This window comes from Centropristis striata, chromosome 8 (genome assembly GCF_030273125.1).
Source record: "Centropristis striata isolate RG_2023a ecotype Rhode Island chromosome 8, C.striata_1.0, whole genome shotgun sequence".
NCBI lineage: Eukaryota > Metazoa > Chordata > Actinopteri > Perciformes > Serranidae > Centropristis > Centropristis striata.
Genome location: NC_081524.1, coordinates 31,602,177 through 31,630,149, shown reverse-complemented (window position 1 = coordinate 31,630,149; position 27,973 = coordinate 31,602,177). Strand labels below are relative to the sequence as shown.

Sequence of the window (27,973 nt, the reverse complement as noted above, 5' to 3'; positions counted from 1 at the left end):
TGGTCTGATAACAGACGTGCCATTAATAGACACTTTACATGAGTCACTGGGAGTGAGTGGAGGCCTACACTCAGCTGATAATGACTGCTGTGTCAAACAAAAACAACTGTTTTTCCCCTCCTTCCCTCCCTCCTTGCATGCTCAACCTCTGCTGTTCTGCTTTCCGAACACTGAACCGTAGTGGCTAAGGTCAGGCAAGAGGAGGAAATCCACTTTTATTTTCCCATCCATACACAACCTTTTCAGAGCAGCCAGGCTATTTCTGTTCCTGAGACTCCTGAGGTTCACATCTGGAGTAAGTCTTGAAACAAATGGTGTCAAACAGCCAGCAGAGAACCTGCCCACAGCTGTAAGCTCTTCTGTTCTTTTCACACATTAGTACTGTCACAAAACTGGAATTTTAACTTTAAAAGCTAAGTTTAATATCAATAACATGAGGCAGTGAAAAATACAAAACATGTCAACAAGTTTAAGAGGAAAAGAATCCAGTTCGAAACAAAACCTTCAGGTCTGAACTCTACTGGTTGGAAAAAGAAGTCACATTGTATAGAAGTCAATAAGGAAATAATCCTACTTCTCACTTGATTTATAACCCCTGTAAACATTTTTCTAATGCGTTTATCCTCTTCTTCAATTAAACATGATGTCCATTTGGCGAATTTGTTGACCTTTGACCCTTTCAGAGTGTGTTTTCAGTATATGGAAAGTTCATTGTAGCATTTTGGCCAACTAAAAATGTCTTGTTCAGCGTTCATTGTTGTACTTGAAAACACTGAGGAGTCAGCTGTTCAGTTTTAAATACAAATGCACCTTGCACACTAAGCTAGCTTGCCAGCATTAGCTGATAATGTAGCATCCTCCTTCCCAATCTTAACCATCTTGTTGAAAAATACCAAGATGGCAACAGCCAATATACCAAACTTAAGGCTTCAAAACCAATAGGTCCCACTGGTTACGTCCACTATTTTTAGAAAAACAACTAAATTTACTATTCTGTCTGTCATATTTGCTTCTCAATGAATCCCTCTGGAGGCAACAAATCCAGCTGGCAGAACATATTTGGAGCACCAATATAAAAAAGAAAGTATTCAAATTTGGTAGCAAAACAGAACTACTACAGTCTACTATTTAAATAGAATTCTAACAAAGAGTCCCAAAAGCTTTAGCAGAAGGTGTTAAGCTTTACTGTTTTGCTCCTCTGTGATGGAAAACACTGTCATCCAGCCAGGAAGCACCTTCATCATAGCAATCATCTCAGAGGCAGCCATGACACAAATCTCCTGCACCCAAGGGTGCAGAGATTGGCTTTCATAACACACTGACTCACTCACACTGTCACCTTATCACTGATAATGACTGTAGGTCGTTCTCGTGCGGGACATCCTTCAGCCATGATGGGCTCTGCTTCCCTCCCACACGGCAGCAGCACAGAGACGAGCGTTAGAGGTTAAGAAAAAATACACAGCGGGGAAAAATAAAGAGTGGACCTCTTGTTTAAATGCACACACAAACACACACACACACACACACACACACACGCATACATGCAGGGGAACTGAGGAATCAAGAAGCAAAACAGAGGGGGCTTTTAATGTTGTCCACACACATCTTTTGAAAGTCTATATGTGCACACTGTGGGCTTTTAACACTGTTTCATACAGGCAGCATTGAGAGCTTAACGGCCCATACAGAGAGCTGCTCACACACACACACACACACACACACACACACACACACACACACACACACACGCGCACACATTGCTTCACAGAGCATAACATACAGAGAGCACTTTACAAAAAAACGTTGCTATCCTCTGTTCAGTTGCTCATGAAGTGGAGACATTCAGTGCTCAGAGTGGGACAGAGGGGATGGTATGGAGTCTCGAACACACACACACATACATGCAAACAACACACACAGTGCAGAGGCAGTGTATTCTCAGACCAATCAATAATCCATTATGAACAAACTGCTCTTCACCTCACACCCTGCTCTAAACCGGCAGACAAAGAGGTCTGCTGCAAGCTCCATGATGAAGAGAGAGAGAGGGGTAAAGCACAGCTGGATGCACACACACAGATACACCTACAGGCTGTTTGCAAAACACACAGACTGGAGCTTTAGGACATATTTAGGGTGACAAACATGTCAGCTGTGGAGCACAAAAGGAGCTTTTTGTAAACTTTGGGCTTGACAGACAACGTTGGGCTTCGCCTGCTGATAAGTAGTGTAAATTCACTTACATCCCATTTATCAAAAACTCTGTGTGCATTGAAAAGTGAAAAACACACATAGAAGAGTTTTCCTCTTCTTCTTTACACCGTGTAAGTACATGAAAAGTATAAAAAAAAAAAAAAAGAAAGGACACTTTCAAAAATACTGCAATGTTTACTATGTAGTATGTGCTCATTCCATTCCATTGCTCACATACTGGCACATAACCACATCTGGCCATGAATGCCTTTGTGTGTGAGCTACATGGGACAAACCTTTAGAGACTAAATGCAGATGGATGTGGTGCAGCTGTGTGTTGATGTCAGTTTGTAATGTATGCTCCCTGATTTAGGTCTTCTGACTGATAATTTCACACCGAATGGCAGTTTTGTTTTCAGTTTGAATCAAGTGTGGCTTTTTCAGTTTGTTTTGACTCAATTTAAACTTCAGTTTTCACTCTAGTATTGGTGTATGATTGATTTTGATTCAGTTTGGCTCATTGATGCTCATTTGAGTCATTTTAGTTTGACTCTGGGAAGAAAAAACCCAATTATTAAATGGCAAACACATCAAAGGATCTCATTATATAATTTGATTGGTGAGTCTACTTTGACTGAAAACTGATTCCAGTGAAGGTCTTACCTAGAAGCATTTTCGGTCTGATCTGATGCAGTTTGTGCTGAATTATGTTATAGTTTTGGTCTAGTTTCCTTCTAGTCTGGGTCTGTCCCTGGTCTGTCAGAGCAGGTCATGCTCATAAGCAGGAAGAGCAGTGGGGGGTTCTGTGGCATTGTTGGGGTCTCCAATTCCCATCCTATCCCTAGTTCCATCCCTGCCCCCCCCATCCCTTAAACCCACCCAGAACAATAGAGGGGGTCCACGCTGTCTGTCCCTTCTTAAACCCCCTCCCTCTCTGATAAATAGGCTGAGAAGGGATCCTGCCTGCCTACTCCATTTGCGTGAGAAGGCTCTTTGGATAGAAAAGAGTCCACTTGGTCTCTGTGTATGCGTGTGTGTGTGTGTGTGTGTGTGTGTGTGTGTGTGTGTGTGTGTGTGTGTGTAGGAAGTGGCAGGTGTTTGGGTCAATACTGTCATGTTACATTTTGGTGACCGGTCCATGCTAGTGGGATTACTGGACGGGTCAGGAGGAGAAGGGGGCGGTTCTCAGCCATATAGAGCACATTACACTCCAACAACACACTTTGTAGAAAATTATGGAAATTAGACATAAACAGCTTCCTGCTTAGCCTGATTAGTTTGCAATATTGTTGGTATGCACCTGTTGGTTGCTCCCTTACTGTTGCACTGTTCCATGTGACTCAATTTTATTTTCTGTTTTCTTGATATGATGATCATTCTGTGAATTTAAAAAGTGCTTTATCTTTTTGTTTAATTTTTTTTAAATTGAATTTTAATTTGTTTACTTTTTATTTGATTATAATTGTTAATTTATCTTATCTCTCTTATCTTATATCATTGTTTGGTTTTGGTTTGCTTATTTGCAGGGGTTTTTTTGGGTTGTTTTGCTTTAAACAACAAAAATCGATACAAGAAGGGTGAAAAGTTAAATAAAAAAACCTAAAAAAAACAAACAAAATTTCCAAAACTAAACTTTTAAAACATGTTTCTGCTGCTTACACATTAAAAAAAAAAATTCATGCATCACTTTTGTACTGTTAACTACTTTAGAATAAAATAAAATAAAACAAATATTTAATATTACCAAACTGATCAATATGGAGTGATACTTGTTGCTATCATTTAGTTTTTTTAGAGCTAACAAGAGCTGCCTGCTCTCATGGGTCCAACCATCCCCAGCTTCCTCTGGGACTTACTGTGCAAATGTATACGTGTGTGTGTGTGTGTGTGTGTGTGTGTGTGTGTGTGTGTGTGTGTGTGTGCATGCTTCCCTCCCCCCTCCTTCTCAAACACTGCCTGTTTTTCTCACACCGCTCGTTAACCCCTGGGTGCTCCTGCCCATAGAGCCCCCTTCCTCCTCCTGCACCACAGCAGCATTCCTCACACACACACACACACACACACACACACACACGCACACACACACAAACGTTGAGCTCTGTTGTCACTGTGCCGCACAGAATAAACTATCATTACATGATCTAAACTACCTTGGAGTTCACAAACAACAGATATGTTTATAGCATAAATTCTTCTTGTGCTGGTTTTAACCCTTCATCAACCTTAACTCTGACCTAGACCTTAATCAAACCCTAAATCATAATGATCAAATGAGCTTATGTAACAGGTTCTTGCTCATTTTGCAAATGCAAAGCAAACTTTTGCACTGCATGATTATATACAATGCCAATGCAAATAAACTTATTATAAACAAATATGCAAATTATGCAGATTTTGTGCTTTTGCACCATTTGCATATTTGCAGGGGTTTTATTTTTTTCAACTAGTGCAAGAAAGTTGTATGATGCTGTGCCTCAAAAGCCTATCAGCATTGATACTCTCCTGCATAGCATAGCCCCGATCGAACCAAACTCCATTCAGAAACAAACATTGTATGATTTCAGACTTTTTACAAATCAGCATCATGATGTAGTTATTTCGGCATCCTTTGGATTGGCTTATTGGCATTAACACACAGCTAAATCTGTTTATTTTGGGTTCCTAACACTGTGTGGCAGTCATAAATACAAAGTTTCTGGAGAAGGTGGTATAAGCTTACTTTGAGTTTGGTGTGAACAAAGACCGTGCTTGATCAAATATGTTTGTTTTCTGTTCAGATCCATGCAAATGGCTGCAAAACCAGTTCCCATTTACCTGTTCCTTCCCACTGACATCAAAGACATGTAGTGGCAGTATGGGCCAGAGAAGGATGGAGCAGAAACACACCAGGAGCAGAGGTGAAACAAGTGCTGCCGCAACTTGTTGGTGTTATAGCAGCGATAGCAGAAGAGGCACTCGTGGTAATAGTGTTCGATTCAAATCTAAATTGAAACTCCTCCATCTCTTTTCACTCCATGCCCAACTGTCCACCCTTCTCCAAACTCTCCCTGTCTTCTACCTCCTCTCCCTCTGCGCTCCTCCATCCGTCTGCAGCCCCCGAACAACCTCTGCAACTGAACCTAAATCAGTCTCTCTGAAGTGTAATTAGACCGGTGACCTCAAAGCTGGCCACCAGTCTTTCACACTGTCACACTTTCTGATATAACCATTTTATTTTGCTGCTCGCTGCAGCAAGATGCCCCGGTGGTTAGTGAGTTTACACACACACAGACAGACTCAGACACACAACATGGTGAAATGGATTGGAGCCAGTGTTATTACCTGCCAATGTGTTCCTTAACAAGACAGAGCATAAATTTCAAACTAATAATCGGGTAATATGGATGTCTCACAAAATTTACATCAAAGGCCGAGTCCACCAGCATTCAATTCAATTTTTTTAAAAATGGAAATGGCCACTTAGTCTTAGCAAATAGCAGTTATGTACATTCATTATCCCAGTTAATTTGCATTTGATAATAACTCTTATGTTCTCTGAGGTAAATTGCTGTTTTTGTCAAGGGAGTCTGGTGGTTTTGAAGAAATCATAGACACAATTGCAGTTCCCGGTTGTAAAGGCCTGTCTGACAGCAAGGTATAGGGCTGAAACTATCCAAATTATGGCATAAACTTAAACTGATATTCTATTTAAGGGGGTCCTTTTTTAAGGTGACTAAAATAAGTTTTGTTACAGCCCCCATTCAAAGCAGTATATTTCTGTCCTCAAAGCCACCAGACTCCTTTTCCAACCTCGCAGAACACAGGAGTTGTTGGTCCACTGCTGCCTGGATCTGTTAGTGTGTTTGTGTTATTGTGTGACTTTTGGGTTTGGATCCAAACTAATGTGGCTTCCACAGCAGAACATTACTGCTACTGGGAAGCTACAGAAGGATACAAAAGGCTCAAAAAAGCAAAAGAATAATGGACCCAGCATTTAATAACCTCCAGCTGATTTTAAGATCTAAAATTCAGCTTTAGAACTGTTCCACTTATCTCAAATGCTTTCTTGGTATTAAAACACCATATTCAGAACGTGTTAGCTTGGAGTTTTCAGGTCAATGTTCTACTGGAGAACCAAAAAGGATTATAGAGTCTGTTATCTCATTCCTAAATAACTAAACTGACCATTAATGCATGCTTTTAGGAACAATAGCCTCTGCTGTGGTGTTTCATGGACACTTTTCTTTCTCTGCATCAACATGTATGTCTGTTTGAATTTTCTTTGACTACTCATTTACATGGTTACCTGTTTTTGTTACTTGCTGTATGCTTCGTTTTAAAACCTGTGTTACCTTGAGGCAAAATCTCAAGAACACATCCTGTAAGAGTTGTCAAGAGGAGATATGAGAACATAACAGGGCAACAGATCTGCCTTTTACTCGTCCTTACCGCCTGCACACACACGCACACACTCACACATACACACACAATCCGGCAGGCAGGATGGGAGGGTTTCCACAGAAATCTCCTGATGGCTCTACTACAGAGAGAATGTGTGGGCTCCAACAGGCAGTTGTTGTTGTTGCGAGGTGGTTCACACACTGCTCTAAAGTACAAACACACACGCCAAAAAAGCACATACACATTAAAAAGAAGCAAAACTCCAAAGTAAGTAACCTGTGGGTAAAATCCAGTTGAATCTCATGGAAAAAGTGTTATTTTGCAAAGTACACTGGATTGACTATTGGACCCCCTCTGAGTGTGCATGCAGTATGTGTGATTGTGTGTGATACTATAGAAAATAAAAAGCAGCCAATATGGCTTCATATGGAGCCTATACATCCTTATAGGATCAGCATATAAACATGAATAATCTATTACACACAATGATCATAAAAAAGTATTTAAAAAGTTACAACTGGGTTCAGAACCTAATAGAAACAAATCACCACTAATACTTCTTAGTCTTAAAATAATTACCAAATATTCCCATTTAAATAAATGTCTGTAAAGTCACTATATAATCACCAAATGAGGCAACATGATTGTGATTGACCCCATGACCACTGATGAAAGCCCTTGTATTTGCAGTACTGTGAGCTGGGTGTCTGTGGTGACATGCCCTTGTGCCCATTTGTTGTTCTGCAGCTGAAAATCCCCCTAAAGCCCAAAAAACATTTTCCCGATAAATCACAATCATAATAAGACGTCTGTTAAGCTGTTGATCGGACGTCTCAAACTGCAAACAAGTTCTGACTTATGAATTTTTGATCCATGGAGGTTTTATATATAGTATCTATCAGTAGTGAGGTTGCAGATTGCAATCAACTGAATATCTCCCGACCCTCCCTTTCCAAGCATGTGGGTGAACCTATAGAGGCCTTAAGGTAATGTTAAAAATGCAAAAGGCTCTCTATTTAGAAACAGTGTTTGGTTTATTTGTTCTGGGCTACTGTAGTAATGTTGTGGTGTGGCATGGTGGACTCACTCCCCATGTAGATATGAAGAGCTAATTGTAAGCTTACTAAACACAGTGGTAATAAATTTTTGTTGTTGGGATTATACACTATTGAAAACATCCTACAAACAATCCTACAGACTGCTCCTTTAAATTCACTTTCATGTCCTAGAGACATACTTTCAGTCCCTGTGGGATTATTATAGGAATATGAAAGCGATGCAACTGGAAATAAAAAATACCACATAGTTCATTAAGGTCGCTGCAAAGTCCTTATCGACCGTAAGAAGTCCCAAAAGGAATATTCCACTTTTTGTTTGTGTGTGTGCTGAAACATCTGCCCAGGATTTCATAGCCAAAAATAATAACATAAAAAAACAAGCACCACACAGGAACTGGGGCTGCTAGATGAGAATAACAAACACTGTTCGTCTTTTATACGGGACAGAGTTTTTCTAGAGAGCGCACTGAAGCTACATGACACATTTCTGTCATATACAAGCAGACAGGCATTACTGCGAGACAGAGCTTATGTGACTACGTGGTTAGTGATGGATGGCTGTATAAAAAGAGCCGGAGATCCCATCTGGGTCACGTCTTATCAGGCTGACTGATACACATTGATGAAATCATGCCGGCTTGTTAACCCACCCCAGTGGAAAAAAACCCTCTAAACTAATACTGAGGAAAAACAAGGCAGCAACTGAAGAGAGAGGGAGAGAGATGCATGTCAAGGAGAGTAGAAAAGGCAGAGCAAATAATGAGAGGGAGGGCAACAGAGGGAAGATAAGTGGTAAATAGTGATGTAAAGTCACGGCAGGAGATGGATTGGGATAATAAGAGCTGACTGAGAGGGAGATGTGAGAGATTGAGGCAGACAAAGAGCAAGAAAGAGGGAGAAATGCAGGCCATGGGCTGCACGCTGCACAAAATGTCCATCATACAAGAGTACTCTGACTTTTTTCAGACTATTGATCGCCACTGTCTGATGAGGAGATGGGTACAGAAAAACAAACTTGTCTTTCTCGTTATTAGCTCTGTCTGGTGTTTTCTCACTGAAACTTTCTTTATGATTGAATCACCCAATGAAACTTCATGGCTTGTTATGACAGATATTCTTTGCAGTGTAACCACAGCACAGGAAATTGGCCAGGATCCATGCACGCTCAACATTCATCCAATAGTCCTACTGAGACAATCTGCTAGTATAGTTACACTATAACCCCCCTCAGCCCCCAAACAACCCACACTGTACAGTGCAAAACGTGTGCAACAGTATGCACAGCATGTGTGTGTTCATCGAGGTGTGTTTGTGCAAGGGTGGGTGGCTGTGTGTGGGAAACTGTGAGTTTCTTACTTTTTCCTCTGTTTTGACAGATGTTTCGGTTTAAAAACATTCAAAATCAAAGAAATGTCTCGCTAAAGAGTTGGCAGTTTCAACCTTTGTGTCCAAGTACCAGTTTTAAAAAAAATCACCCTAATGTCTTTAATGGCTGAAAACAGCTGTCTCCAGAGGTTTGACTGGAAATGCCAAACAGCTACTAGAAATGACATCGGCTGCGGGGTAAATGTTTCCTTGAAAAGTATGACAAAAACAAATACACCTACATACTTGACATACTTTAAATTCAAAATAGGAAAATATTGCTTACTGTAATCCGGTAATATCTGTCTTGTAAATGTAGCAAAACAGGTAGAAAAACTCCATGATGTAGAAGTATAAACCATTTGTCTTCACTTTCCTTCTACTGGTGAAGGTGGGTTTAAGGAAACCAGATCACAGCATCTTGTCGGTAAACAAGCAGCATTCCTCAACCCGGCTGTTTGCAATAAACTCACCAGCACAACCAGATCTGCACCAGTTACTGTGTTTAGACAGTAGTGGATTCACCCGATTGACATCTGGAAGCATGCAGTGTCTACACTGGCATGGATGTCAGGCTGACAACCTGTCTGGTAATGGGCTACATAATGTCAGTGGGATATTAATGGTAACAAATTGCTGTCAAGTGAAAACGAGTGCGAGTTCAGTTTCTAGGGTTTTGTTTTAAATGAAGGACACTGTCCTCCAGAGGCTTGGAAACGATGTGTGGTCAGGGTTTGTAAAAGTCTCTCCTAGGGCTGGGAAGCATGAGGACATGTATCCTCAAAACATTTGGGCAATTTTCCATTATTTGGACAATTCTTAATGCTCTGACCCTTACATATGAGAAGAGTATCTGCAATCTTGCAGGCTACACGGGTATACCTATTTTAACTTCTGCTGTAGTTATTTTAATCAAAAGTTAGATCTTTTCCTAAAGCTAAGCAGTTTTGTACCTAAACAGGTAGCTGTTACGCCTAAACAACCAAACTGCACCCAATCCAAGGGAGTTTTATGCAGTAGGTGAATTCTACAGTCCACCTGTGAACCATAGAGCTGCTTTGTTCCTAGAGAAGGAACAACATGTAGAACCGGGGGCTATTTTTTGTTGTTTCTGTGGTTTGGTTACAAAAAGTCAGATATGGACAGGAGTTCACGAGTATGCCAGCATGTCTTTTTTTCCCCTTCACCTTACCTTCCCTTTTCAAGCCGGAACAGAACCTACGGTAATGTAAAAATGCGAATGGCCCTCTCCAGATGGTTTTTCTATGTATTTATTTAGTGAATTACCAGAAAACATGTTATATTGTGATATATATTGGTATCGAGATATCATATGACCTATATTGGAACAGTAGATTTTTGACTACCTCCCATGCATATGAATAGTTTCTGGTGGTTATTTCCTGAAAAAATTGTTTTTCAGGTTTTACTACATGGCAAAATATATAAGTTTTGTACAACACTTGTCATTATAACACATAGGACAACATACCAAGCAGTTGCTCTGTGTTTGTTACTATGTGACACCAATAATCAATTACTAATGGTCATTCTGGGACTGACCCTGATATTAAGCAGAGTACAATGCTGGCTAACAGCTGTATGCGTCGCCTCGTTCTTCTGCATGAGATATCAGCTGGCAGGAGATACTGTATATGCCTGAATTTGAATGCAGTTTGTATATATATATGACACAACAGTATCTGTACTCTTTCAAAAATACACTCTCAGCATACGGGAAGAGGGTATGTTTATACTCATATATCAGGCCAACATAGCAAAAATAAGGTTTAAGGGTTCCATTTTAAGCAGTAGTAGCAGTTGTTATAGTCGAATTAGCACTTATACTAGAAGTTGAATGGAGTGAAAAGAGTATAGAAAGTCAAACTAAATGTAGATTTTAGAAATTTGCAGTGAGGCTATCATTCCTTTTCAACAGAATATCAGCTCCACTCTGCGCTCTACTTAATGTTGAACTATTAATTCAGAGGAGTGACTGAGGGTTATACAGGAGAAAGCAAATGTTGCATCAAGCAGTCATGTTTGCGCAGCTTTCCCCCGGAGAGATCAGACACTTCCAGCAGGAGTTTACCTGCACCAGCCAGGCAGCAAAACAGCCATTAAACCAGCCAACCAACCAATCGGCGGCCACTAAAAACCGACAGGCCTGTTACACAAGAAATAAGCGACAGAGGATTACACATACTGTCATTCTCTCCACATCGCACCAGTGGACCAGCTTTACACAACACACCGAGGCCAGACTCAAAGACTGCAGGACGGGTTACTAAAAATGGAGACAACGCACTCATAGAGACACACATAAAAAGAGAGAGTCTTCTGGTTAATTTGCATGTATTTATATGAATCTGAGATAAGCAAATCAAATAGTGCTGTGTGTATGAGCTGGCAGCACAAAGCTTTAGCTGACAATGAAAGAACTGGTGACAGCAATCAATATTGTGACAAATATCACAAATGAGCTTTGAGATGCACAGACAATGTTATGAAAGGATCAGAAGGAGCTTCACTGTAATTACCGTATTAAGCAGCAATTATGAGCTTAACATATGTCATATAGTATATTAAAACAAAAAGACAGTGGCCCTTTACTGCAGATGGGACACACTGTCATGTATCTAAGTTTGCTGGTTCGATGGCAGTTTAATTGATTATGCATCTATTGTAGAATTAATCAATACCAAACTTGTTGAAATTATTCCAACCCTCTATTTCATGGCCATAATTACTTTCTCTTCATTTTTAAAAAGACAGTAATATATAAACCATGCTTTACTATTTAATTGTAAAGAGAGTCTTCTTCTTCTATATGACAAATAATTGATCACATACATTATCTAGAATTTCTGTATCCACTTACTTTTTCCACTGGACACTAAGAAGGTCATGTGTGCTACAAAAGTTGATTAATTGTTCCATATTTAGTCAAAATTCCTTCAAGAAAAAAAATTGAGGATATGTTAACTTTTAATCATTAAAACCAGCTTAGATGTGATACGTTTTTGGCCGTATGGCAACATCAGTGAACATGGAAGTGAACTGATGAGGTGGGGGTTTTCAACTTTTAATATTTGTTTTATATTTTGTCAATTTGTAACTTGACTGTATTATCTGGACACCCAGATTACATGCGGATCCACTTTTGTGTACATTTCAACAATAAGCCTAGTCAAGTGGCCTCCTTCGTCTGCATGGATAACCTGATGAAATTGGGTCGGAATGGATTATGTAATATAAATCTGATTAAGTAATAATTCATGCAGCAGAGGGCCAATGACATATTTTAATTGGTCCCACACAGTGTTGTTTCAGGGGCCTTTCCACACTGACTATTTTCAATTCCTCGAAAGGTTCAAATACATAAAAAACAGTGTTTTAGAAAATGTTGAAATCTGGCACAAAATTCTCTGCTGCTTCAGTTAAAGAGTTGGCAGTACCAGCCCTCACAAATCCTAAAGTATAGCACAGAAACCTACCTCAGATCTATCTGGGACAATTATGCCTGTGGAGCCTGCTGTCCAGGTATTTAAACCTAAGCATACCAACTGCTTGTGGGACTCCAGGCCCAAACCTAGTTTTGAAAATCAATATGCATTTACAAGAAGTCATGTTGGAACATGTGCAGCTGCCAGCTACAACCTAAATAACCACATTAGAATGGTGCAACCATACTATCTGTACTTAAGAGATAATGTGAAGATTAAGTAACATATTAACTGGCATAAAAATGCAGAGGGGTTTTTTTTCCATCAGCTCTTTTTCTAGATGAGGAGTCACTGTACCCTGCCCACCTCTCTGTTAATACTAAGAATTAGATTAAAACTGCATAAATCTGTTGGATTTTTCTATGGAACTCATTGGGCTTTGTTTTTTAGGGAAGACAGGCTTTTGTGTCGATTCTTAAGACTATTAATTGGGTGATTTTGTGGAGTTGGTCAGGTATAATCTGATGGGATTAGCGGCTATGCTCTTTAAATAGAGTTCTAGAGCCAGGGATTAGATGATCACAGCCAGTCGGCCTAAAGAGCAACAGATTTTCATCTCTATGGTTTTAGTTTAAGGGGGAAACCATAAAAGCAGGTTGATACAGAAGGCCCGGATGCTCTACTTTATATAGATATGTTTGCCGGTGTACATAACTCATAAACATAAACATAAAACATTATGGAATATTGAAAACGAGGAGTAACATTAAAGTAGGATATTGACTCTGCAGGTCTCAGTCTGAGCTGGTAATACTGGAAAACCTCCAGTGTTGGGATGTGTTTAACTGGGATGGGGGGTGGAGGGGGGCACTACCAGGGGCCCCCTACCTTCCTCCCCTGAACTATCCTCCTCACATCTGGATACAATGTGGGAACAGGGCACTGAGGCCAGGGGGATAGCTGAAGGGAGGGTGTGAGTGTGCTGGGGGATTCTTTACAAAACATCAAGAGCCAATGGAAAAAGGTGGTGGTGGTGGTGCTGCTGCTGCTGGTGGATGTGGGGCTGTGGGGTTGTGTGTGTTGTGGTGGTGGGAAGGTGGGGAGGGGGGTACTAAAAAGCTCCCTGTCTTTGGTCTCTTCTTCCCTGTGTAGTTGACTGCAAGGCCCCGAGCAATAGACAGATAGAGAGGCAGCTGGGAACGGAGGTAGGAAGCAAACAGCAGCCCAGAGAACAGTGTGGGAGCACAAATCCAGACGTGATGAAAATTTGCTGTTTCTGTTCTTAACAGGGGAAATACACCAAGCATAACAAGCAATCAGTACAGGTTTAGATTGCCGTACACAGTCACTGACACCACTTTTGATATGAAACACAGGGTTCAAAGGAGTGCCCACATTAGCCATAATCATGGCTTTCAAAGGGTTCACCAAATTCAGTGTCAGACTTTAAACACCACATCAAATCCAATTTGATACCTGTCTCACAATCAGCCCAAACAGCCAAATCTGGTGGAAAACCAACAGGACAATATGGCCAAGATTTTTTTGTTATCATATCACCTTTTTTTTTTCAGTATGTCACAGCACTGCCCTACAAAGCCAAAATGCCATAAATACATTCCTGTTCAAATTTTGTCAAAATCAGAATCTGCTTTTATTAATTAGTCAGTTTTCCATTGGCTGTTTTGCTGCCATTATATCTACTTTTCCTGTATGAAAAGTAGATATAATGCCATAAAAATGTGTTGTTGTTTTTTTAAATAAATGTAATTTTTCAGTGAATATATTCTGGGTTTGACCTTCTTATTCCGACCTGTTTCCTGTTATTGAAAATATATATTTTGAACACTTCAGCAGTTGTTTATAGCTAAATCAAATTCTAACAAATAAAACGTCAAACTAGATAAACTAATCCTGCTAATGTTTTTTATTACAGGCTATGTTTCTACAGTAGCCCAGAACGGACCAACCAAACACTTGATCTACTGAGGGCCATTTGTATTTGTATGCTTTCTAAAGGCCACCATAGGTTGTCTACATGCTTGGAAAAGGAGGGGTGAGCAGTAAGGGTATTCAGGTGATTGCAATCTGCAGTCTCACCTCTAGATGCCACTAAATCCCACACACTGGACCTTTAAGTTCGTCTTGCCTTTTTAGACACTTGAGTGTCTTAAAGGCTGTCCTTTCGGCTTGCAAAAAAAGCACTTTATGACTAACAATCTATCAGACAAAAGCCTTTACACGTTTGTTAACACATGCAGTACTCCCCAAGACCTGTAAACAGACTTTGATGTGTAAAAGTGCCATACTTATATCATTTAAAACATCAATCTTGTCAACCAGAAAGCCATCAGTGAAAAGCCAAAATTATCTCAACAATCCAATTTGCCAACATTAACAAAGCACGGGCTACAATAAGGGTCTCGCTTGAGAGAGCATAATGTAATGTATATCACTCACAGTCATTACAACACTTGAGAGGAGAGAATTTGTGCTATTTCTGTCTGTAACAGACTTTCTTTGTTTAAACTATTTGCATTAATAAGATTGATAGATAGAGGCATGAAAGATGAAGAAGAGTAGCCTTGCACTTATTTTTCCTTGCTGAATAGAAACACTGAGAATAGATGCACTTGGCCTGCAACCTGCCCCTGCATTGTGCTTACATTCATCTTGCATGCATGCTTGGAGTTAAACTGTATGTGGATCTTTGATCCACATGTGGATTTGGGGTGAGCTCATTAGCCCCAGGGCGACCCTCCTCCTCCTCCTCCTCCACCTCACCTCTGTCCTCAGTGACCCTAAACCTGTCTGACCCTGCCAGAGCTCCACTACTTCCTATACCCTGTTTCCTAATGCCTCTTCAATCCCTTCACTACAAAGTAGCATCTTAAGTAGAAAAATGAGTGAGTGAAGCTGTCATAGTTTTGCCCAAATTTGGAATCTTCCATTGGGCTGATAATAAAGCTTTTACATTGCACAAATATGGTCACTTGTTCCTAATATTCATTCCTTTTACTCATTTCTGGCAGCAAAGGAGAAGTCAAACTGCCCCCTGTGTTTCCATATGAGTGGGTCTGTCCTACCGCTTTTCCCACAGCAGAAGGACATAACAATAGTGACATGCAGGGACGTCAATAACAGCATTGTACAAAAGTCCTGCTCATTTAAAAAGCACTGGAGTCACTTTTATTCATTCTTCTTCAGGAGTACATATTTGTTACAGTAACTGTTGTATTTTTATGTTGGAATCCCCTAATTAAGAAACGTCTTTCTCCCCTATAATGATCAAAAAGCATTATGACAGGATTAAGTCCAAACTTCCATCTCTTCCCCCCTCTCCCATACACACACTCGCTAAAAAAGCATCGCGGCAAGGTTAGGCTGACATCAGCGGCTAACGATCAGTTCCTCTGTGGGCTGAATGATTAGCTGCAGTAGCCTGGAGACTTTTCCAGCTTGTTTCCCTAAGTTGGTCGGACATGCAACATCACTAGCCTTCAATCTGCACAAACAACATCTACTCTTTGACTCAAAACAGAGAAAAGACTTAACGGACTAATAGATGATGCTGACAGTGTAATGAATGTGGTGGATACAGTGTAGGGGAAATGGCATTTAAGTTTGTTGTATTAAGAGTTGTTTTCATACTCAACAGTCACAACGGTAGTGCCTTGAGGGAGATAAGACAACTGTGTGTGTGTGTGTGTGTGTGTGTGTGTGCGTGTGTGTGTTAAGGGGTAAAGCAGGTAGCAGTTACATATTTGCATCAAAGTGAAACTTAAGATATTTGCAATCCATAAATTCCTGTTTTTCTTTCTTTATGAAGTTTCCAACTTACAGGGTGCATACAGTTTTTTAGGAGTAAATTCAAGCACCATTCAGTGGCCCTGTAATATTAAGCCTGAACCCCCTACTGGTCCCCCTAATTAGATTTTAGCCACCATGTCTTTAAAGGCTGTTGTGGACAAAGTTAGTAAAATGAATGGCCATTTTCAAAGGGGTACTTTGACCTCTGACCTCAAAATATCTGAATGAAAACGGGTTCTATGGGTACCCACAAGTTTCCACTTTACATACATGCCCATTTTATGCTACTTCCACGCACTTTTTGGCAAAAAACACACTGTTTTTGTCATGCAGTACAAATGTGTTATTTTCACTGACTGTAAAAATGGTGTATTTATATATTTTTGCATACTGGCGTAGCAAACAATCTTGCACAAATTGGGTCTGACTGGAAAGCTTAAACTCGTGTGCATTCAATGAGCCCAATTTTATTCATGTGTGATGATGTTAGTCCCCATTGTAGCCATGTTATTGCAGTGGGACTCTTTCTTTAAACTTGACCTCATGGTATAAAATCACCTGTTGTGACCTCTAGGATAATCACAGCCTCATTAAACTTTACAAACACTAGGTATTCCTAAGTATCTTGAAAATGAACAATGCTCGCTGTTACATACAGTCCTTGAAGAAATCCAAATTTCAAGATCCCCAAATGTTATCAATCATATCTTGCATTTTTATCTTTATTTGAAAGTTAACCCTAACCCATAGGTGACACTTCCTTACACTCCTTGTCTGCAGAGCCACGCTGGCCACCATTAACTATGCTAACTATATTCTTCTCTTTATTCTAAATCATCTCCAACCAAAGCATGACTTCCTGTGCATCTGAGGATTTTTTTTTCTTCGTCAAGAAACACAAAAGAACCTAAATTTGTATAATTGAAGACCTATTAAATTTTTTGCCAGACTTTTTCTTTCCCATTTAGAGTGTGTTTATTAACTGGAACGGAATGGTGAATGCTAAAAAGGAGCCTCTCTGCTTAGGAAACAGTTCACCCAACCCCCACCCACCCTTAATGCCCTCTGGGCTGCTGTGAGTTTGGATTAAGTTTGGGTGCCATGTCCCCTCCCTACCGAGCCTGGCTGTCACCCCTGCAAAACATACATTTGGAGTTTGTGTGTCATAGAGTTGCCCGTCAATAGAAGGCCACAGTCTTGCAGAGATATAATTAAAATAGACAGAGGTAACGGTAAAGAGAATGCAGAGGAAGGAAAAGCTTGTTTTACAAATGAAAAGGGAACTACTAGATGAGATGCATTGTTTAAAATCCATCCAAATATGCTTAAACTGATCTATACTGCATGGCTAACTCATGGTTCATCAATCAGAGTGCTTTAGTCAAAAGAAGTGTATATATTGAGACATCTATTTGCTGGAATAAAGGGTGAATCGATGCTAAAAGGTGTTTCTGAAACAGAATTGACAGCATTGTTTAAAATACCCATTTTAATGCTATCTAATTAAGGAATGAATGTGTGTTTGTGTGTGTGTGTGTGTGTGTGTGTGTGTGTGTGTGCGTGTGCGTGCATGCGTGCGGGTGTGTGTGTGTGTGTAAAGCAGAGGATCAATAATGGTAGTCTACTATGGTGACATCTGGGCTGGACAAAGAGTGCTGTTCCTTCCCCCGGCAGCTCTCTCTCTCTCTCTCTCTCTCTCTCTCTCTCTCTCTCTCTCTCTCCCTCCCTCCCTCCCTCCCTCTCAATCCCTGATCACAGCCACGTGGTTCTCTGGGCCAGCTAAGCTTATTTCTCTTCTTTAATCCCGCAGCAATCACAGCAACAATGCCAAGCGTCGGTTCATAGACGCAGGCAGAAATCTATTAACTATGATCACTATGTCAGCTGAAAACCTGATAAGCACTGCTAATGAATCCAGCACATTCAGCTCAGCTGCTGCACGGTCGTGATTGTTATTTCATTGGATCATCAATAATGTGTAAGATGGAAAATCAACATGAGTGCCAATGATGGATAATGCAGCTTGTAATGTTGTAAAGGGGATCCCATTTGAACTGAAGGGAGATTCTACTTTCTGTAAAAAAAAAAAAAAAAAAACACAACTCTTCCTATTCAATTGCACTGATGGAATCTGTGCACTGACAAGGAGCACTATGGCTGCCTGCATCACTGCAGGGCCGGCCTGCTGCGAGTGTCCTCAGTTAATGCAAACACTGATAAATGGGGTCGATATCCAACCCTGATTATCAGATTATCAGCCACTCAGTGTGGTCCTCCTCTCATTTAAATGATGCTTCTGGCCTTTGCACAGCTGATGAAATTATAATCTATAGTACAACTTCTAGTCGTAGTAAAAACCTTCAGAGCATGCAAATTGTTAGTGTTCAAACAGCAAGTATTGCAGTCAAACACCTGCATTATATTATTAGGGTTGAGTGATTCATCTTTTTATTTCATTTTGGCTTCTAACAATTACATAAACAAAAGTACTGTGATAAGGTTTAGCGACAGATGTGCATAATATACGAAGTTCAGGGCTGAGTGTTACAGATACAGTGGTATAATACGACACCTGAAGAGTGTGATATCTTGTTTGGAGGGAGGCAAAAAACGCTCCAAAGTTAGAGGCAAAAGAGGCAATTTTCAAAGGGCTCCTTCTCAACACAAGGTATGGGTTCAATGGTCCTGTGCGTCCCCATAAGTCTCCCCATTACAGACAATATCCATTATTACAAGCTACAAAAAAGGCAATTAATCGCAATTAATCACAGCAAATTGTGCAATAATATTTTTTTTAATTACTGATTGACAGCCCTAGTGTTAAGCTATTCAATAGGTTGTAGCAGTGCACTAAAACATATTTGATCTAATTTGTTTTGGTCTGATTTATTTTTATATATTGAATATATGTTTAGTAGTTTCCTAACAAGAGTTGATTGTATTTATTTGAGTCTAATTTCTTTGTATTTATTATGTTTAGCTGAATGGTATTTATTTATCTAAATGTATATAGCGTATATTTACAAATTATTTATTATTTATTTTATGTTTTTCCTTAACATTTTTTTCTACTTTCAGTTGAATAATAGTTCAAGTTGAAGAAAATCCACTGTTAAAAAGACACAAACAATTTTTCCTCAATAAGTAACCTTTTTAAATAATCAAGATCTTAATATTGACCAAAGTTGTGATTATGATTTGTGCCATCATCTCCCAGCCCTGACCTGCATGTGTGAGATAAAGACAAATTTAGCACAAACACAAACAGTCATTACATCCTTGCACTACTTCCCTATTATTCAATCATTTGGATTAGCTTCATATTTTTGTACTGGTTTCAAATAAAATGTGTAAGTTGGTTTCGTTACTTAAAGTATTTTACTGCAGTTAAGTAACAGTTACGAAACACAATTCCAATCAGTGGGTGTTTTGTTAAAGTGCTTGCACTAACTAAAGCTCTCAAATACAATTACAGCAATAAAAAAAGCCATTTACTTTCATCACTAAAACATTCAGGAATTGTGCTCTGTGGGACTGATCGCAACATTAAAAGCCTTCAAATATTTCCTGCAAATATTGTCAATTATATAACTGAGAAGAAAGTGTTACTTTTTTTACTTGAGCATTCAGTGTGTTGTTTATTGTGTGTAGGATCTATTTACACTGCATATTGTCATTAATTGTTTTGCATTAAGCTGTCGATGTTAAACAATTGTGGGTGTGTGACATCGTAGTAATATTTATAAAGTAGCCTTCTGCAAAGTATATTGAAGAAATGGCTAGAACTAATTAGCGTGGGTTGTTTCCACACCTACATTCAGCTGTTGTTACTTGTTGCCTGTATAAACAGCACTGCAATCTATTCACTAGTGACCCTGAAACATCAGTTTAAAACCATATTGTATGAATAGAGTGAACAGAGTTTTATTCTATTTATTTTCTCTGTTATTCACAATCCCAATTCCAAAAAAGGGTTGAGTACTGTGTAAATAAGAACAGAATGCATCAAAGTCATAATTCAGAGTGTATGTTTACAAAAAAGTTTATCAGTTTGAACATTTAATACACGGTCACCCATAAAGTTGTAATAAAATATATATATTTTTTTACCTCTTTCCATGAAATGATTGTGACAATGTGATTCATTCCTGACAGATAAAGTTAATATCTTCTCAAAACTTTATTAATCAACCTCTTACAAACATATCACAATGAAAATTAAACTACAATTAACAGAGGATTGTGTCTGAAAACAAAATTATTACAACTTTTTGGGCGACTGTGTATCTTGTCTCTGTGCAGTTTTCAATTGAATAATGTCAAAAAATAATTAGCAAATTATTTCATTCAGTTTTTTTCTTGTTTTTGACAGTGGGCTTTTTAGTTTTTGTACTAAAGCTAAAAAATAAATGAGAAATTACCCAGTACTTCTTATTTGTCAAGAATGTAATTCACACAAAAGTACATAAAAATAGGCTTTACCATGAGGTTATCCCATTTAGAATATTCATCTGCTAAATTACCAGAAAACATTATTTGGTGATTTGGTGTTACAGGGAGTCTTTGGCCCCACATGGTGTTTTTTGTGGGGTTTTCCAACAAAGGTGGTGGAAAATCTCCACCTTTGTCATAATGCTAAAGTTTAATGATAGGAATCCCAGCATGAAATATCAACTATTGTCAGCTTTAGCATAAAAATATCAGTATGCGCAACAATTGAACCCTTCACAACACTACTGCCACATTACTCTCCCCCTCCTAACCACCATGAGCGAGGGCTAAAAAGGCCCTGAGCCTCAACCCCCCCTCCTCCTGCACCTCCCCTACCCCCCACCAACTCTAGCCCCTCTCCTATCCTAATCCTACCATTACTGCATCATTTTCTTTGGCTGTAATTTAGGCAGCTATCAGCCCACCCAGTTCACTACCTGGACAGTGCTGTTGGCTTGGTGGACTCTCCATTGATCCTTGCTGGTGTTACCCAAATAAAGGGATTAACTACCAACCTGTTGACAAAGTTTCACTAAAAATGGAAGCCAAGGATGCTTTAGTAATTAAGACTAAACATATACTTGAAATATGCATTATCACAGTCACAGGAAATGTAAATTCCTTGTGACGATCCCAGGCAGTAAGCAATATGTTTCCCATGGAGGGCTCATTTATAATTTAATCCAGGAGCTTGGTGTTTCTAGGCTAACACAGAGAGATTGCCCTTTCAGAGTGGAAACCCCCACCATGCTGCAGGGAATCAATGCCGTCACCACAGAACAGACACTAGACCTGGTAGTATTTTCATTTTTTGTTTCATACCCCCAAAAAAGGAACTGCTATTAAACTGGGTTTGCACTTGTTACTTACTGCCTCTCTCCATAATCCAACCTCAAAATGCCACAGAAAGTTATTTAACCCTGTGGAGTAGAGATACATCTTAGCTTTCATGTAGAAAGGATTGATAAAGTCTTATTACAAAGATGAGCATGAACAAACAAAAAGAACAGGCACATAAGATTTCAGCCTAACTGACTCAGTGTCTGTCTTGGGACTCTTTTTTTCATATGTATTCTAGTTCAAAGACGCGCAACATTAACATGAGCAGCTTGGACAGAGATGAAGAAGTGGAGTCAAAGCAGGGTAGCAATTACACTCTGTAAAGGACTGAATGGATTCAATCGAAGATATAAGTATGCACAGACCAAGTAGCTCGCTCTGGAACTCTTCCAGACGTGAATTCCACAAGGTGCTGGAAACCACCCACAGAGAACCTGGTCCATGCAAACACATGTTAGTATTACATTAAAAAGCAGGTATCTACACACTTAAGCTACTGCCATTTTCCAGAACAGTACAGAGATACTAACCGGGAGATATACCCGGTAAAAAGAGTGAATGCAAACCTGGTTGTAAGCTATGTTGTGGAGTAGTGAACTGGTTCTTCAACAACATTCATATTTGCATTGTGATTCAAGTAGCAAAATGTCTTCTTTTTTTGCCATTTTTGTTTAGTTGACTACTGAAACTATAAACAATTTTGTGCCATAATGGGAAATTATTTATTTATTTGATTTTAACATAGGTTCTCTACTGTAATTCAACCCCATTTGAACAGCCCCACCCCTTCTCAGGTGTATTCCAGGAAACTGGATTGTCAGCTCACCTGTGACAAACACTTGTTTATAATGATTTGAATCTGAATTTGAAAAACTTAACTTTAACTATATTCATTAATAAATGTGCAGATATGTTGTTGCAGTCACCTGGCTAACAGAGTAATGCTGCTTGGCGCAATACTCCCATTAAGACATTAAGACATAAAGGCAAGCAGAAGGATGACTGACACATTATTAGGCTGATGAGACAAACTTGCTAGCAAACAGTGATGCATTTACATAATCCAGCAACTGCAGATAAGCAATTTTAAGGGTTGTGATTCTGGCCACCTGTTGAATGTAGGATCTATATTCACTCTCCTTTTAGCTCTGTTATGGTCCACACCAACTGCTGAGTGAAATCTCTGGTTCTTTAGCTGCTTAATGTTCCACACTAGCTAACTCCTAACTTTGTCTATCTGATGTTTAGTTCTGGGATTTTTTTTTGCTACACAAACAACACTATGAGAGCACTAAGTGAAGCCAAAAAAACAAAACAATTAGCTAAAAGTCACAATAAATCTATCTATAGATTTTAGATCTATAAATCTAAAGAGAAGGGGAACACTAAAGTTGTTGATAATGGTGATAATTCACCGTTCACCGTGTGTTCGTCACTTTGAGCAACACCTTTCACTTTACACATCATTATTTGATCCACTGTTCATATAATATTTTTTGATTGTAGCGACTTTAATATTAGCTGCTGAGTAAGGCCAAAATTAGCAAAACAGTAACTTATATCAATTAGTAAAACAACAACAACAACAAAGGTTTGCACCATTCCAGCTCAGTGATATTTCCTAAAAATCTTGTATGACAGAGTCTTTATAGTGTTGAACCCCCCCTCTCAGTTGGTGAAGGTAAATGACTATGTCCATGGTGAAAAGGCACAAGGCAGTAATGAGTAATGAAAACAGCCGAGTTAGTGCTGCCATTCAGTAAAGGGCCTGCTGCTGTGGAATGTGAGGCGCCATTCATTCACATGGGTTAAAAATGCATTTCTGCCACCACAAAGCCCTGCCTTGTCCTCATTGTTTCTCACCACACCAATAAAACACTTCCACATTCTGAAGGGAGAAGATAAAAAAATTAAATTGCTAATTTTACTCCTACAGATACGGGAAAGAAGGGGGGGTGGGGGGGGGGGGGGGGGGGGGGGGGGGGTGAACTTCACAAAAAAGGAAAAAGTCAGGTCTTTGGAGGAGATAAACAGTCATGGTAGAGTTGAAAGTTTGATCGCGATAAGCACAGGGATGGAAAAGTAAGCACACAAGCTGCTTACAAAAGACAAACAGTCCTATTGACAAAAGCCGAATGTATGCAGCATTTATTCAGTGTATGAAAAGAGACACAAGGGTGGATGGCAAGCAAATACAAAAAGCTTCACTTGAGTCATGTGTGAGCTCTCGAGGGATCTGTTTGTGAATATGAGGCATCTGCGACAGGCTCTCTCTAAAATAAAAAAAAGAATAATCCCATTTTGCAACTGCGGTAGAAGCTCGATTGAATCACATTTGTATTAGTCAACTGGCAGCCACAATATGTCACATTTAAACATAGGTCATGTTCCTCTTTTGCCTCGCTTCATAATGCTCAACAAGTGATCTCAGACATGACAGTGTTGGGACACGTGTATGATAACCGTCTAAGAAAGAAAAATACTCCCACATTGTGGCTTTCCTTTGAACAGACATGTAAAAAACAAGTATGACCTGAAGTTTTTTTTTTCAGAACTGTCATAAAAATCTATTACACATTTAGAAAAGCATTTATTTATAGTTTCCCTAAAGCGTCATAGACTACCTTCAAATCCTGGTGCTATTCATGGGTTGGAGAACAGGTGGGGCTCTTAAGGACTATTTATTATCTAACAGTTAATTTGGGGAAGTAAGATAATTTATTGTTGTGTGGTGTTGTATTTACGAGTACAACCACCGAGTGACGGCTACAGGGTGTACTAGAAAATGTTTAACATAATGTCTGAAATCTGACATAGGGGAGACAATGTAATCCTGTCTGCAAAACAACGCTCTGTCTCTTCCTCCCTCCTCCCTACTCCCTCCTCCCTCCCTCTATCTCTCTTTCTCTTTCTGTATGTGACCTTACACAGAGGAAAATACAGTATCTTTACACAAACAGAGAAAAACAACAGTACACCACAGAAAGACAATATCAAAGGAGAGCGAGGAAAAGGCTGTCAAGTACAGAAAGCTCACAGTTGATGATTCCACGCACACTGTGAGTTTATAAAAGATAAACACTGAAGCAATACTACAGTGAATACAATCCATTTAAAGTTGACAAACAACATGCAGTAAAACTTACTTAAGTACTACACACACGACAACCAGAATAGCATAGTAATGTGTGTGTGTGTCTGTGTCTGTGTCTCTGTGTGTGTGTGTGTGTGTGTGCGCGTGTAAATCTATCATTGTGAGGACCAATTTGTGTTTTTCCCCTAAAAAGTGAGGACACTTTTGAAAAGTGAGGACATTTTGGTTCTCACAGGTCTGTTTGAGGATTGATATTTGGTTTCAAGTGTAGTCTGACTGATATATTGTTTGACCAATATTCTTGGCCAATATTTGGTAATCACAGACATATCGTATCGGCTTATATGTTGCGATATGCAGTCAATGTCAAAGTTAGTTATCATATCTCAGTTATCATTTTTAGAATGTGTTGACATTGTTATACATTGTATGTATGATGCATTAATTGTGTATAATAATGTTAAATATTCATTATAAAGATATTTGTTTAAGAAAGCAGCCTTATGAGTACCTTTTCAGTGATACTGGTGCAAAATCTTTGCATAATGCATATAGAAATTATCTATTTTCAATCCAGCTCTAAAAGGTACCATATTGACCAAAAATCGGTTATCTATACATTTTTCGCCTTTAAAATCATTGGTCGAAAAAAACCCACATTAGTCAGGCTCTAGTTTTAAGGTTCAGGTTAGAATTACGTAAATGGGTTGGGGTTAGGCATTACGTTGCAAGGGTTAAAGTTAAGGTAAGGGACAAGGTAATGCATTATTTTTAAAATGTCCCCACAAAGATAGAAATACAAGACTGTGTGTGTGTGTGTGTGTGTGTGTGTGTGTGTGTGTGTGTGTGTGAGAGAGAGAGAGAGAGAGAGAGAGAGAGAGAGAGAGAGCACAAATATTCAACTATTCAAAGTCAAAATTTCAGATAAGACACTGTCTAAGTTTGTTTTCTTTGTCATTTGTATTCCTAAAACTATAAACAACACGGACATGAGCATGTTTTGACACACATGCGCGCTCACGTACGTGCACGTGCACAATGTCTTCTCTCTCTCTCCCTCTACTGCAAACTGTGCTTTTACATAACTATCTCCTCTGATACTCCAGCCTGCCCCTAAGGGAGGATCACTATGACAATCCTATAATGTTCCTATAACACACCTATAATAGGTATCTTTAATGGATTTTAATGTGACCTCTATGGATTTTTTGCTCCTATTATCACCTCTAATGTCCACTTAGGGACTCCTAAGTTAAGTTTATAACATTGTTATATCGCCTGTATTATCACTATAAAATCCCTTTAAGAACTTCATGCTTTCTGTTATTTGTATGGCACCTTTCCTACATGTATCATATCATTACTGTGGCTCTTTTTTCCCCAAGGTTCCACTCTGTTATCAGTCAAACATTCCTCAAAATGACCCTTATCTCCATTGTAGCACATGCACTTTTGCTACCCGTTTCTCAATCAATCCTCTTTAGACTCTTTAAAGAAATAAGTCGGTCTGAAATGGCCAAAGATTGCACCAGCAGCAGCCCGACAAACGCACCCTCAAAATAACAAACAATGATAATTATATACAGTCACTTCCTTACCAGTTAAAACACCGCTGAGCTCAAACACACTCAAAAAAAGGACCGGTGCAGCTCTCCATAAGCACATATAAAGAGTCCAGATCCGGCAGAGATAAGAGGAGACACACTGTATTTTCCAGTGCAGCGACTGACAACAGCGACCCGTGGTTCAACTCTGCAAATATCGTGTGGAATTATTATTATCTCTGGCGAATTCCTATCTCCTTGTGTTAGAGAGCAGTACAGGTTCCTCTCTCTCTCTCTCTCTCTCTCTCTCTCTCTCTCTCTCTCTCTCTTCCCCTTCGCTGTTTCTCTGGGTCTCTCGCTCTTGTCTCTTGTCGTTTCACTGGTGCTGCCTTCAGGTGTTGTTCGGCTATGTCGCGACTCAGAGATAAAATAACTAGCAAACGTAGGATTCAGTGGTGAATTCAGTATAGTGATAAATAGCTGATTAATGCAGTCTTCGTAGATTTTTTTTTTAATGATATCTTTGCTTATACATACACTATGGTTTATATCAGATACTACCTTGAGTGAGGGGGATTCTATGGTGGGATATTGGGTGTGTCAATTCAACTACATTTTTTTACATCTTTTTTTTTTTCTTGCTAAGCTCTGCCAAATTGTTGACACTTATTTTAGACTAAAACCTGACTAATGTATTGATCGGACGATTTAATTTGCCTATTTTGGCCTACCAGACTCATTATACGTGGGTCAATATGTGCCGATATGAAAACTTTTTTACAAAATATATAACGCAGAAAACAATGCTTGGGGGGATTTAGTTCACTATTTATCTCATTTCTATTTATTCTTTAATTAGATAGTCAGCAATCATTAAAATAAAATAATTAGTATCTGCTTTATTTGCCACCATATTGGTAATTCATTTCCCCCCTCCATAATCTTTATCAGTATCAGTCTCAAAAATCTCATATGGATCAGGCTCTATTTTGGATTTTATTTTATAGACTAATTGATTGATTAATTAATAGTTGTAGATAAATAACATTCTTACTTTGATTAGAATATAATATTTTGTTTGCATATACTGTGTGTTTGGTTAGTCAAATTTAACTTTTTCCGCAAAAACATCAAATGGGACCATGCCCACTCCATTTCCAATATTTCACTCATCTATAAGGAAGTGGACTGAGTTGTCTCACATAGATGGTCTTTTGATAAAAATACACGTTATCATCCTACAACCCTCATGTCACAGTGGAGAGTAGGCTAGGCATACAGCTTCCTTTCCCTGTCTAATATTTGGGTATTTCTGATCACTCTCGCGATTCAATCAATGAAATGTCGGACTTTATGGGAGCACCTGAACGCACCACAAATGGAAAGAAGCCCTGTGTGTGAAACACCGAGGACAAGATCGAGGGCGAAAAAAAGGAGAAGCAGAAAAGTTTGTCCCCGCGGTGTGGGCCTAGTCCTTGTCACTCAGCCTCTGTCCACACACAGAGGACACACATTTCACTGTGTCTTTCTTTCATTTATGTCTCCATCGCTTCCTATCAGCGGGATCAGCTGGCGTGTTCGTGTGTGTGTGTGTGTGTGTGTGTGTGTGTGTGTGTTTAGTCTAAAGTGTCCAGAGCAGGGAAGAGGCGACGGTGAACAATTGTCCCCAGCTCAACAGGGCTGTCCCACATGCGCAATCGCGTCTGTGCGTAAAAAGACATGTTGGTGCCACAGGCATGGCAGATAGCA

General features: G+C 39.4%; 1 protein-coding gene across 2 annotated transcripts in view; it reads right to left on the bottom strand.

The window, feature by feature from the left end:
• LOC131976366 (zinc finger protein 516-like) overlaps positions 1-26,505 on the bottom strand; it is a 55,012-nt gene extending 28,507 nt beyond the window's left edge. For both annotated transcript variants that reach the window (XM_059339376.1, XM_059339377.1), the window contains exon 1: positions 26,279-26,505. The gene's annotated coding sequence lies outside the window, so the exon portion shown is untranslated. The remainder of the gene's footprint in view (positions 1-26,278) is intronic.
• Between the last annotated feature and the right edge of the window lie 1,468 nt (positions 26,506-27,973).